The 14,931-nt window shown below is 37.2% G+C and overlaps 1 protein-coding gene across 13 annotated transcripts in view; it reads right to left on the reverse strand.

Moving 5' to 3' along the window:
* CadN (neural cadherin) overlaps positions 1-14,931 on the reverse strand; it is a 192,759-nt gene that overhangs the window by 92,245 nt on the left and 85,583 nt on the right. For 2 of the 13 annotated variants that reach the window (XM_088036186.1, XM_088036185.1), the window contains exon 1: positions 2,228-2,348. The exons of the other annotated variants lie outside the window; for them this stretch is intronic. The gene's annotated coding sequence lies outside the window, so the exon portion shown is untranslated. Of the gene's footprint in view, positions 1-2,227; positions 2,349-14,931 lie in introns of those variants that run through there. 13 annotated transcript variants of the gene reach the window in all.

Consider the following 14,931-nt stretch of genomic DNA (forward strand, 5'->3'; position numbering starts at 1 on the left):
TAAATGATAAATCGGACGCAAAATAAATGCGTACATTAATTAAATTCCATGGTGTGTATGCAAGGCAATCAACATGTTGATACAAAGCGCAAAAGAACAACTCTTTGAACAGCCCACGAACGAAAGAAGCTATTGTTTAGAGAATGTGCAATTAATAAACCACATGAATGATATCTAATAAAATCTCTTTACAGAAACGTATTCAAGTTGGAGTGTAAACAGGAAAGTTTTAGTAAATAGAAATGAGCTTTTGTGAACAATTTTGTAACACTGTTGCTTATAGCGTCAACGAACGAACAGTGTGAAAGATCAGAGGTGAGATTTTTAATTTAACAAACAAAAGTTTTCAGTGTTTGATCAGGATCAGTGAAACCACATTACCTTCAGTCTCAACGAATAAGATAAAACGATTATTTAAACCGAGAAAATGTGGCTCTGAATTAAATGAACTCCGTTTTGTGTCCGATCGTAACACCTTCAGAGACAAAGTAATTACAGACTTTGACAAAGGAACGTTTTTCTGGGACACGATTCTTGGTTTAGTAGTAATGAAGCGACGTTCATTATTGTGTTGCACTTAGTATAAAGTAAGCTTACAGATCAAAGTTTCGCTTTGAAGTCATAGACCAAATCAGTTTCTTGTAGAATAGGCAACATCCATTAACACTTTCGTTCTTTTTGTTGCGGCCCATTTTTCCGAGAGGCGGCGGTATTTTCTAAACAAAACTCCCCGAAACTTGAAGTGTATAAATCTGCAAACCGCGCCCTCAGGCTCTTTCTAATTAGCCCAACTATCTTTGACAAGCCCGCCGGAAAACACACTTCACTTGTTAAATATGGAGATTACGAAAACAAACTTCGTTACTCGAAAATGAATATAAAAAAGTCTCGGTGAAAAACGATCAAAACTCGAGTATCCGGGAGTTCAACTCGCCCTTTTTGATAGTTATTGGGGTTGCCAATTATTCAAAACTTATCAAATTATTCAAAACGGCGTTGGGCGGTTCGGCCTTGATATTTGCATTTTGAAGTCATCCACGGGCGTAAATTAGGAACGCCTTGGTATTTTGGCGAAATTTTCGAAGCGAAGATCGACGATAAATCAAGCACTCCCCAAAACTACCAGCTATAATCTGTTAAAGCACGAACTCAGCTGTGACAATATGGAAACAGAGGCCGTAATAACAATCATCATCGTTTGCAAGATAGAAATTACCTGCTAGATTGTCGACGCAGAACGACACTTTGCGGAAATTTAATCACCGCGCGCCAGGCGACTTTTCGGGGGCGGTTATTAGGTGATGAAAGGGGGGCGAAATCGACAAGAAAAATCGGTCCGTTTTATTTACGATAATTTCGGGAGTTAATCAAGGAAAATTCGCAGCGAATGATAACGAAACCAATTTCTTTCCGGGAATGGAGACATCCGGGCTCGTTACCGGACCGAACCGAGCCGATTTAAATAGTGATTCGACAATTTCGCTTAATTAACTTCGAAATCGGTAAAGGGAGTCGTTTATTAAGTTGACAAGTAGCTTATTCGTTTCCGTTTACTGCCGGTTATATTGGTCTTTCAGCCCATAGATACGATACATTCGGTAAACAATATCGGCAAAGTGGTCCTGCGAGGCCTTGGGAAAGTTCGGAAATATCATCAACCCGGCAATACCGCGATTTAATTGATTTAATTGAATCCCAGGCTCAGTTTGATAAATAGATATAAATCCAAGTCGTAGCACAACTTTATTAATTTACACTCGAAATTTCGGCGCTCATTTATTCAAATTTGTCTTAGCGTATTGACTTAACAAAAATGAGGTAAATTTGCCGTGAAACAAATCGCCAAGTAAGTGCAACCGCGTCATTAAAACGACGTCAGAAACATTTAATTTCATAAAAAATCGTGAAAGCGAGTTTACCTATACAAAGAAAACCGCGTTGTTTGCGCTTCCCCCCGAAAAAAATCATTACTTCCTTTCGACAACTCCAAATTAATCGAGATTTTCTGTATTTCATTGTCCTTCAATCCGAAACTTTCGATACGTCAAAGTCAGCCTCCACCTGCATTTTTCATGTTATGATCCCACTCCACAATTCGTTAGTCGCAAACCACCCCTTTAATAATTCATCGCTTCCCAAAACTAACAACCTATTTTTTTCGTGATCGTCGGCGGCAAGCCATTTAATAAATCACGTGTTGTTTTCGTCGTCCCCAGTCCCTACTTACTCCTCCGTCTATATCCGATTAAGTTTTATCACACGGATCCAATAAATATCACACAAAAAGCGGAAACACCTCACAATTCGGACACGCTTTCCCGACTTGGTTATAAACGCGCGTTCGGCGTGCTACTGGATGCTGTGGAGGCCGTGTGAGAGGAACTCGACGTTCTCACGACTGCAACCGATCGCACTCGCACAATCCACGTCCTGCAAGACATTTCAACACTTCTCCAAAGCTCGCGGTCCCGGCGCATCCGCCAAAATTGCAACTTTTTCAACGAGCAAGTCGCTGAGCAATCAGGTTCGCTCATGAAGCAACGTAATCAAATCAGACAATATAATCCAACTCCAAGCTCCGCATTATCTAATTAGCAATAATTACAATCTGAGGGTAGGATCAATCAATAAACAATTCGCCACGTCTGAGTCAGATGTGGCTAAATTTCCGCAAGCTGAGACATGGTTCAGAACGCCCGGTATTGCAACATCCTTCATAAACGGTGCCAAATTTCGTTCCGGGTTAGCACGCTACTCAAAAATTTCCTAATGAAACGAGTAAAGTACCTAGTAAATTGGTGATGGGCAATAAAAACCGTTTCCGATATTATGAATTACCTGATTACCCAATAAAACTCGATCCTCGCTGAGATTTTAAGAATTTTTATTACGCCAATGAACGACAGAAACGAACTACCCGTTTTGTGATTTGTTCAGTAGCTTTATACAATATAATTTAGTGCAGTGCCGATTTGATCTATCGAATTTATTAAATTTGTAGCTCCAAATTGGCAAATATAACCCAATAATTTTTGGCAACCGTAAATTCCACATCAACGGAAAACATCAAAGTCTATTAAATGAGTAATTTGAAAAAGCAATATTTACACTTTTTGCTCAAATTATCACAGAAAATAGTTGACCACCGCTGTTTGTTGTGTCCACACTACTCCTGTTTAATAAACCAGAGTTTTAAATCCCATTGCCGAGGCCATTTTAGACGTTATGCTGGTAGTATGTTCCACAAAAACGAAACATTATTCACTTTAATCATGCAATTCTGTATTCATAAAATAGCAAACTTTCGGAAGTACTAATTTGCTTACCTCTGAATTTACAAATTCATAGCTCCAAACTCACTCGAAAATGTAAAGTTAGTTCAGCATCTTCATCAGTTAGTTGTTAGCAGAACCACTTAAAGTTTATTACAATTTTAATAACCGCCTTTTACTTTTTTCTTTTGTCAGTCGTCTCTTATCTCATGTTCCGATTAGCAGCAGAATTAATCTGATTTAACCACAAAGATTGTTTGTACAATTGTAAACACAATTTACAGTACAAGCGCTGGAAAAAACGAGCTTTCGCTACGAGCTTTTCGCGAGAATGTTGTACATAATTTTCCTACTAAGTTTTCTATGATTACTGAATGTTGAATATTGTTTAGTGTGCTCATAACGAATTTTTTAAACTAAACGACTCAATCAGTGACAGCAGCACGAGTGAAAAATTCTTTCAAGCCTGTATTGCTCCTCATTTTTTGAGGTCGAAGCTAATAACCCGCGAGTTCTAAATGAAACAAAGCAGAAATGGATATCATCGGAAGCCGCCTGCAATACTTTTCACGGTAACAATAAATTTCTTTGATTCTCGATATAAATCAAATCCTGGAACTCTCGACTTATTTGCAAGTCAATTCATCTCGTGCTGTATCGACAATCAAATCCTCACTTGTACGTCCTTCACTCTTTGGTCTTCGTCTTATTAATAGTCTTCTATCCACCCTAGAAATGAAATTTTGCGCTCCATGAGTCCCTGCTCAAGAAATATCGCGAAAGCATTAAGCAGATCAATTTTTCCCCAAATATGACTTCCACGAGCACTTGTAACAATTTCCACCCCGTTCGAACGGTACGTGCTTGTATAACTAAAGTCGACTTCCTCAAAATTTCCACCCTTTCGATCACCGCACTATCAAGTCTCAGGTGATGCACCCCTAGTCGATCATTCCTTCCCCCAACCACATTTCTCAATCAACCGACCCCATCGACTTATTCCGAATGCAATCATTTACTTGCAATCCCCGTCCGCAATAACCCTTCGAGCCTTCATTTAAATATTCCCGGGAAGTGTCATTTTTAGGCGTTAATTCTCTGGATGAAAAGGTTCAAAGACAAAATTTCTACATACCAATAAGAGACGTGCCTCGTGCACTCACCTGAAACAAAGAAATCACAATTAGAAGCTTGCAACAGCAATTCAATTCTGGATATTCCTGATTCAATAGAATCTCACAGGAATGCATAAGTGTGATCCTGTTGAAATATGCGGCGGAGCGAAATTCGCCAAAGCACGGACAAAAGATCGGCATATGCATCGCGCCCACATGGGCCTGCATAACTTCACCCCGTTAATCTCATTTCCTGGAAGTGCGGGGGATTCGTTGCAAAAGTTAAGTTACTTCAAATCCGTTTCCTTTTCTAATATTTCACGGTGGACGAGTTGGATGAATTAGCCGGAACGGAATGATGTAATTAAGGCACAGCTGATACCAAAACTATTTTGCATACGCCACATATTTGGGGAAGAGATATGTGGAACGCTGATATTGTGAGAAGAACCAACGTTGTTACAGTCGTTATATTACTTCGATCTCTCGATATATTTTTCGGTACAGGCTTGACTTACTTAATTAGCAATTTCAGATCCCTAATTACGTTCATAACAAATGAATTTAATTAAGGTCGTAACATTCTTCCGAGAGGCGATGCGTTATTTTGAAGGAAAATATATCGGCCCGAGTCAAGGGCAATTTTTAAAAATTTCCAACTAACCAGTTCCGCGTTTGCTCTAGTTTTATGAAGACACATCGGATATTATCGTAGTGGAGGTGTTCACTAGCGGAAGCCATGCGTGAATACAAAACATCTTTCTGTGCTGTTATTTTAGTTGCCTGTCGTGTCTGCACCATTTGTGCTTTTTGTAAAATCGTCATTTTAATCTCAACGATGACATTTCAAAAAACATTGTTTTAATTAGTCGAAACAACAATTTGTTCTTTGACGAAAGCACATTTTCAATTTACAGTCGCTGTACAATAAAGCATTTAAGACACTCCACAAATGTCGTTCAAATATGAGTTTGCCTTTATTAGCTGTTTATTTCTTGCTCGCATCGTTTCTTTGTGCTCTTTGTCCATTGGACCCCGAAGACCGTAACGTCGCGTTAATAGCCCCAATTAGGTCACCGGTGTCCAAGCGACGCCGAATGCCGCACATAGCAGCACCGACCATACCGACGCCTGCAATCCTGCATGCAGCATCCTGATGACGCGTTGGTCATGCAGAAATGCGGCTCGTTCAAACAATAGCCGCCTCCGGTTCATTATCAAGAGGCGGTTCAGTATGCGATGCGAGACACCCACTCCCTTATCGATCGTTATTTACACACTTGAAAAGGGCATCTGTGCGTTTGGTCTTAAGCCCTTCGATTTCATCCAATTTTTCTGCTTTCACTAGCGCATCTTCTTTAAAGCCTCCAGGGAGAGTTTTTTAATTAGGACTTCGAAAGAGTGTCGAGGCGCGTTTTGCTAATTAGCCACTCCTTTTGCGTACATGAGCGAAAGAAAAATGTTTACAGTAGACGCTTATTTAAGCATGATTACAAATGGACAAGAAGGAACGAAAGGAAGGCTTTCATTTCTCGTCGCGTCGAATTAAATTTAAATCGAAATTTTCGGGTGGAAGTTACTAAAACAAACAAGCATCTAATTTAAAAGTTTTTGCTCGGCCGTCGTTACCGCGAAAATAGATTTCATTGTTGTGTGTGTCAACACAATGTCGTAGGGGGTTCACCGCAACGAACTGCTTCGAACTTAGCTTGGGAGTTTCGCTCAGTCAATCGAATCAATTTGGATTTCCAGGTTTAAATGACAAAGAGGGTTGTCAGAGCTACGGTCGCGGCGGTAATCGAAATTAGTTTTGCAAGGGTGAAAGCAAAAATCAAAAGGGAACGCGGTGAAAACATTCCTTACTTTTCCTCACGTCTTGCGAAACATAAATTAGAAACAAAATAATGAAAAATGCATTTATTTTTGACTTCTTTATACACGCCTTGTGCGTGGAGAAGAAACTTTTCCGATTAAATACTTCGAAGAGAGCCACATTTCGAACAAAAATTGATTTCTGATATTTTAGAGTCCAGACGACAGTGTTTAATCGAAAAACTTCTTTTCTCCGTTTTTTTTTCACGAAATTAGCATTAGAAGTTTGAAAGAGCTCCTTTAGAAAAACAATAAAGTCGAGAAACGCTGTTTCAAATATTAATTTTCAATTAAGATTAATTGAACGATTTGGGCCCGGCCAAGTTTCGGCCGTTCTTTTTTTATTATCACCAGAGATTACAAAAGAAAGTATTCCACCGGATTTTCGGAAGTTGTTCAGGTAATTCTCGGAGTTGGGACATTAGTCTCTCCTACTGTAAAGACGAGATAAAGAAAGTCATTTAAATTACAAAAACGTAAACAGAATTGGTGCTGATATCGATGCAAATGCATCGTTTCGCTGCCGTCGACAAGATAGAAGATATCCGAGCCCTCACTCTTCCGTCCGTGTCTGCTGGAGAGCTTAATGTTGACTTAAAAGTTTGGTTTTTAGGAGTATTCAAATTTAAATATAAGCACGTGAATGTTGAATAAGTTTGGGAACTCTCGCAACGTTCTTCTTTAAGTCAAAACTGTATTTTTATGTTCGATTATGTTACCGTAAATCTGATGTAATCGAACACAGAACATGATTATTAAATTACTTTGTTTGGTTTCAAGCGCCAAATCAACGAAGCTATCAATTTACTATAACTCAGTATCTATAATACTGGCCAAACAGTGGTTTCTGTTTACGAAGCTTATACCGAATTACACGTCGTACGTGCAGTTGTCAAATTACACCTATTGTCCACATTTAACGCTAAGTTGACCAACTTTATCGAGCAAGTTTAGAAGAGCCATTGCAATTCAAATCGTTACAAGATGTTTTCAGTGCTCTCCTTCAGGAACATGTTCAATATACTCCCATTGTAATTTTTGTTGGAGTAAAATACGACAAAGTAAAACAAAAGCAAGTTCTCCAACTCAAACTAGGTGGTAATTTTATTTCAACTTTGAACATTCCAATCAAATTTACATTCAAGTGCCAAAGACCTTTCACAAGGAGAAACTTGGAGGTGCAGCAGTTTCGGAACGATTTAGAAATTTCAGTGGTATAAATTTATTAAAACTAGGCTATTTCGCGCGTTCATACTTTTAAACTTCCTTATCTGTGTGAATTACTAAATTAATAAAAACTTTGGGTAAGTTTTTTCTTCCTTTCCACAGAAAATTAGTGGTTAAAGTTGACAAACTGAGACAACTTGTAATATTCTTTAAACGAGTCAAAGAGAGGAAATTTCACCACCGCTAAGCGATTGTGTCGGGGCTGTGACAGTATTTTTGTTATGTTCAAAGAAAAAAATGTGTTGAATACGACATTAAAGTTCATACTTTAGGTTTCGCGCCGACACGATTTGTGAGTGACATCTATTTATAACAGAGAGTGCAAGAAAATCTGCCCATTTTCGCATTTTTTCTCGAGAATTACAATGTTTCTAAATTGTCTAAAAGTAGAGATTTGAAAGTTGATTTGATTCACCAAGATGCGAATTTTTTGAATGTTTCGTTTTTCACTGGTGTAAACTTTACACGAAATGCAGTTAACTATAAATTATCAACTAATTAGTGATTAATTTATTAGTACACAGAAAGAGCACTAAAGCGGCAGTTTTGATCGAGACCTTTGAGTCCTAAATTATATTACACCACAAATTAGCGTGAGGCTAGTGCATGCAAAATTATCGTAGCCCATTATAAATTTACTTTAAAGCTTTGACTAGTAAATTGTTCTTTAAAACTGGAGCAACCTTTTCTCTATTTCCCGATCCCAATAAAAACTTCAAAGAACATATTGTCATGTTCCCACTACTTAATTTTCTCCCGCCTTCTAAGTTTCATTGTTATCAAGTTTTAATTCAAACTTCAAAGTTATTTTATACAGGAATCGTGTGGACATTCGTTTCGAACAAAGCTCTGAAATCTGGAAAAATCTCCCCTGTAATCTTGTTTACCTATTTATGGATTTTGTTTGTAGTCACAGAAAATGAGGCACAGTCGAGCAAACAGAAGACCCAGTTATAAATTAATTAAATTAAATCTGTCTTTTAGTGAAGGACAATTGGCGAATTGCGTACAAAGCCACGTGCCATTTTAACTTCTATCGATCTTGAATTGTAAAGTGGCGTTAAACCAATCTAACCAATTCTGGTTTTCACTTTTAAATGACAAATAAGAGAACTGATCGAAAATAGTTTTACCTCTGTGAAGTCAGAGGAGAGCGTTTTAGGGTTTTTTCTGAAGAGTGCGGCTGTCGGAAAGGGATCAAGAACGTATTATGATAGGGATTATAAAGGACTATTTTGGTGGCTTGGTCTTGATCCCATTTAAACTTCATTCCATGTTCATCTAATAAAAAAGTTAGCTAATCTCAAAAACACCCACGCGAACATAATAAGTTCTATACAATTTCCATTATGAAAACGGCGATTTTTTACGACGAATCCCGCTGAAAACTTGGGATCAATTTTTAAATAGACGCAAAACGCCCAAGATTTTACGGTGATCGTATATAGCAACTTTCGGGGTTTAGTGTTTAATGTAGGTAAATGTTTTACGACAAAAAACGACCATCAACCGGAAACCCTTAACTGTTTTTCTTTAATATTTTTTCCAAGCGCTGAAACAAATTTTATCCAGATCCAATTTAAAAAATTCAAAAAGTCCAATTAACAGCGCCCGGCGATTTTTATAAAGAGAAACTTCGGACTTTCCTGACTTAATGGAAATTCTTTCAGGGGATTCCGGGTTTTTGTCGACTGTTTTCCCAGCGAATATTTCGGTTCAATTGAAATAGTTTATCCTGTTCAGCGATCTATAATGATAATTAAATCTGCTTTAAACAGATGAAATTTATTACAGGTTTGCCTATCATAATAGGTTTAGAATTGCTTTCATTCCTAAAACGCATGAGCGACAATTTTAACAACAAAAGCGCAAACTATTCAGGGTTGAATAACGCCAAACCTGTTTGGTCAATTTTCGAGCCTTCATATATAACCCGGAGATATATTGCGGAATATTATATTTCGGATTGAATATACCTAAACTTGACACCGGATAATTATTTTTAAGAGGCTCCAAAAGTAATGATGCTCTGAAAATAATACAAAACGTAATGAGGAAACACGAAACCAAAATCGAATTTAAAGGCGAACGCGGGATAAATTTATATTTAGATTTTACAAAAATTATACAAAAAACATTTATCGTTTGTTGTAAAGCTTCAAAAGTTAAAAAGTTTTTGGGGCTTATTTCTTAAAACAGATTTGTGAAACGAAAAACAACTACAAATTTACAAAATTTTAGAACACGAGATATGAAATTCATTAAATTTTAATAATTGTTCGAACGAGTTCTTCGGACAAATTGACATCTTATTTTCGACTTGAAACTATCAAATTTGTGGTCTCCAATGACTGAGTTGAAAGAAAACGAAAATTTCATTAATTGGAAGATACCTAAAGTTGTACAAATAATGTAATTTACATAATGTAATCTTTTTAAAATGTACATTCAATTAAATTTCTTAAAAATATTCTACTTTATTAAGAAAACTGCAGGAAAGCCTCATCATTTTCCGATCTCGTCTCGATCTTTCAATAAAGTTAAAGCAAGAGCAATTTCCATCAAATTTAAATCGCACGTAACGTTTATAAAGAAACTAGGACGCGTGAAAAAAGTTTATCGCAAATGGAGCAAAAAAGTTTTTGAGTTTTCCACAGTTGCGGTTGTTGACTCACTTTGCCACAAAGGAGATGTCATAAATATGTCTTTACAAATATTAATAAATACTGAATGGCTCAACAAATTTCCAGTCAATTGATCCTATTTTTTGATCATCCAGAGTATTCGATTCTAGTCTCAGTTAACTTGTTTGTGAGTGATAAAACTGAAAATTAATAAAAAAATGACTAGATTCTATAAGAAATTGCTTATTTTAATGCCGGAATTTAATCTTCAGTGAGGATCTAATTCTTCCAAAATTAATCCACAATCTAGTACGGACTGAACTTTGGCGACCACAAAATTGATTAAAAATGTATGAGTCTATCTCGAGTATAAAAGCGTAATTCCGTCCAGTTAACAAGAGAATAAAAATGTTGTATCATTTAAAAACATCCCAACAAAAACGCAACAATCCCCAAAGCGACCGCTTTGTGCATTACTCGCCTTAATCACCAAACAACAGTTTCAAAGGGTCTAAAAAAGTGTTGAGCCGGACGACGATCCAACTAAAAATTCCGCTGACTTTGCGTCAGCTAAAAGCTTCCTTGAACGAGAAGATCATGTCTCCACCTGAGAGAGAATGAAAATGAATCTATGATGTAATTTTTCCTATTAATTGCCGTGCTTTCAGAATCTGTTGAATGGTCGAAACCGGTCAATGGCACGTTTGTCTTGTTAGTGTAAACACACTCTGTGGTCTTTCCTCATTTATACCTCAGCCGCTGCAGAATTGAATGTCACGCCGCAATTATTCCCTCACAAACGGCCACCCTCTGGAATTACATATCCCGGACATTGTCAACCCTTCTAATTACCCTCCATCCGTCTGAAAACTTCGCCATTCCTATAAACCACCCAAACTCGGCATAAAATATGAATATTCTCAATTAGTGCAACTGACAATGCTCCTCCTGATTACAACGCACATTCTCCTGGTGAAGCTTAAATCTCCAATTACTGTAAACTTACTTGTTCAAAGTTATTGGAGTTGCATTCAAGGTACTCTTCCTAATACGTCTTCAGATGCACTTGATTACGAAATTGGCCTCTTTAGAATCCTCCATTTCTAATTGCAAAAATCGGATAGTCGTAAATCCACACGAACAAGGATATCTTTTAATAAGCTTTCGTTGTAACGTTGGATCCAGTTTGCGTCCGACGTGTAATGAAACCGGAAACTTCAGGCGCTGAAAAAGCGCTCACGTAATAAGAATCGAAAGATTTTTAATGGAAGAAAGTTAATATGCGGAACTGCTGCTTGGAACGCGAAATTGCGGGAAGCTAGAAGTGATGTATTTCTTTTTTTTAGGAAATTTGCAAAGTGTTGGAGCCCAATATTGCAAGCAATAATAGAGTTCCAAGCTCAACCCGGATTAATCAATCATTTTTACAAGCTACAGGTTGCTAGGTATCACATGGAAAAATCAAATTAACCCGAATCAACAACGAATTAGCATCGACCAACGGAGAGAGCTCTGGATAATAAAACGGAGACATGAAAATTGATTCTGATATTCTGTTCGAGTCACAACTGAATTATGTATTACAGTGAACAATCTGAAGCCACACAACGCTTACCGAATAACGATCAATTTAGTTTGACTCAGTGAACGTTAAATTACACTCAACAAAGCATAAAAGAGAGACTAGGAACAAATAATGCAAAGTTTAAATGTACCATCCAGATATTTACAAAAGTCTGACTATTTGCTGTGAGAAAAACCAGCACCATCTTTCACTGCTTTGACAAAAATACAACGAATGATACAATAAAATTAAAAATGAACTGAACACAAAGGCAAATAATTCAAAGAAAGTCCGGGATAATATAGAGTATTTATAACAAAAAGGAACTAAATATTCTTGGGGTTTCGTACAACACCATTAATTAAGAGACTAAAACAAACCGAAATTCAAGTGTATCAAAACGAAAAGTACTCATTAGTAACGTGGAAGCTCTCACAAGAAACAAAGATTTATACCAATGGCAGTGTTTTCTAATTTAACTTGAAACCACCTTAATCAAATTTTATATAAAAAACTGAGTAGTTTCGTCTGATTCAAAAAAGCTAGTGGGCAATCAAGCTCTCTACTAACTGTCTCTCTGTAACAGAGCCTGCCAACACATTTGCATTCAAAAAACAACACATTTATTCCTACCCTCTGGAAAATACGTAATTCCGGATCAATCCGCAACAAATCGACAACACGTTTGGCCTTTTAAAGTAAACAAAATAAATTCGTCGTTTAACAACTCCACCGACTCTTCTTATATAACGCAATTTTGGTCCAATGTCTAAAATTATAGCATGCGAGTGACACCCATTTCATATTTTTTCAGCACATAAAACACTACAAAGTAACAATTTAATCAGAAAGCCACTGTCACTACCAGATTCGCGTAAACAGAACGTCCCCGAAATAAAAGCCATGAAAATTCTTGTTTTTCCTTTCTGTAATATCAAGTTTCTCTCAGTGAAATGGACCATTTGCTGTAAATAAAATTAGCATTTTTAACGACGACGCTTTCATTTTATGCCCTCATAAAGCAAGGAAACTGACCGTTATTGACAGATTAAAAATTATTATTTTGTACAAGACGTCTGGCAATTTCGTGCGCACTTTGGTGTTTTGAGGGATTACGAGTGAGACTCGAACGAAATTAATTTGCGCTCTCCTCTCACTGGAATTTTATCGAATAATTTATTCCAACATTCGGCGAGATTATTACACGTGTTGAAAAGGGTTTCCGAGAAGTATTAATTCATCTCGCGGTATTTTATTTCATAGGTTTTTGAATTTATGTGTCGAATCATTCGTTCGGCATTGTTTGAATCATCAAAGAGAAATATTAAACATTCAGTGAATGGTTTTCGGTTTACTAAATGAAAAAATAAACCTTGCACAGAGCTGTTCATGATTTTCATTAAAACAAATAGTCCTGGCTGAAAAAGTTGTAATGTAGTCTGAATCAATAAAACTTTATGATTGAAATTGGAAATTGAATTCGCATCTGGTTTAATTAATTAGCTGTTAAAAATATTTTGTTTGTTTTTATTTCAAGCTGACTGCGCCAGAAGGAAATTAATTAATTCACACGTAAATTACTGTGGTTACTGCTAATATTACTAATGCAAATTGCAAATAAAGTCACTTCATGTTCAGCTCTTACAATTTTCACCGCTCGAGACGAAAATATCCGCTAGAAATTTATTAACAAATAAAAATTAAAATGAAAACTGCTGGCAGTGACGATTACCAAAACCGCAATGCGCAATAAAACACGATTTAAATGTTATCGTAGCCTTTAGGCCAATAAACATTACATTTTTTGTGATCAATGATCTGACCAACTGCTGCGGCCGTTAAAAAAAATATCTAAAACAAAAATCCGCATGTTCCAAATACTTTTAGGGCTGGTTGGATGTCCCCCAATTAAAAAAAAACTTTCTTAGTAAATAATTTAAAGATTTCATAGTGGAACAAATATGTAAGTGCTCTTTCACAAGTCACAATTCCGCATTTCTATTTACATTTTCCTGAAGAAAACTCAGTCAAAGAGTTACTGTGGACTAATTCCCAGAATACCAAGCACGGCAGCATCAGTTATGAAATAGTGGAAGACACGTCTCGGATTCAATTATGTGGTTGAGAGAACAAAACTGAATGTTGTCTTTTACGAAAAATCATGCTCTATTTGCCAAATAGTTATTTACAGTACAAGCACCGAAAAGACATAGCGGAGCGAGCTGCATGTGAGCGAGCTTTCGCTATGAGCTTTTCGCGAATCATCCGCACTATATTTAGCTTAACACAGGCAACCTAAAATACGCTTTTATTTATCTACGTATAAGAAAGAAATTTAATTTCACAGTTCGGAAACAGACGACATACTAGGAGCTAGTAGTAAAAAAAACATTTTCCTACATCAATATGAAAGCCTCTGTGCGCAAGGTGAAGTCTCGATTCTTATTTAGTCATTTTCCGGTAGCAAACAGTGCTCAATTAACCCAACGCCATGACGCCGCCCCCAAACGGTCGTTTTCCCGATCATTACGAAAAAGTATGATCTCGCCCTCACTTTGAGCAATCTGTCTCAATTTAGAGGCTGTGAAAACAGCCCAATCTCTTTGAGTTTCTCGTTCAAAATTAAAACCCTTTGTGATTTAGGGACAATGATGGTCATTCGAGAGCACTACCAATCATAATGTGTAGCAATTACAATGTCTATAGAAGGCTTTAGCTCAGTAATCGGATGAACTTTTGCAGTTTTGGGCTAACGAGGTCGATTTCTGACCCTTAATCCGTCACAAGAGTGGTCCTATTTCAATCAAACTCGAAGAAACAGTTACACGTGGGGTAATAAATTGTTCGTTGTATTTGCGGATAATGTAGTAACGACGTGCAAGAACACATGTATACGAAGAGCAAGCAAAACCGACCGATAGTCGTGACGAGTAACAGATGTCTCTAGAGACTTGCACAACATCGTTATAATTAATTGTGGAAACGGTTTATGTAAAATGCGCGCCAGCAACTTGCGCCTTATGTTTTGCCATGTTTCGATAATCAGCCGGGGGACCGTAAATTAATCAAGGAAAAGACCCCCAACCTCCTGTTGGCAGAGATGCTGATTCGCCCTGCAGTGACGCAGCAGATAGAGACAATTAACATTTTCGGAAGGGGTGGTACGACGTGCTCCACATTTTGCTATAAGAGCAGATCGGGGTTCAATCTGGAATAAAGTCTGATCTTAACGACACTTTAGAGACAGATAACGATTT

The sequence above is a fragment of the Gnatocerus cornutus genome, chromosome 5 (genome assembly GCF_029298725.1).
Source record: "Gnatocerus cornutus isolate USDA-ARS CGAHR chromosome 5, icGnaCorn1.1, whole genome shotgun sequence".
Taxonomy (NCBI): domain Eukaryota; kingdom Metazoa; phylum Arthropoda; class Insecta; order Coleoptera; family Tenebrionidae; genus Gnatocerus; species Gnatocerus cornutus.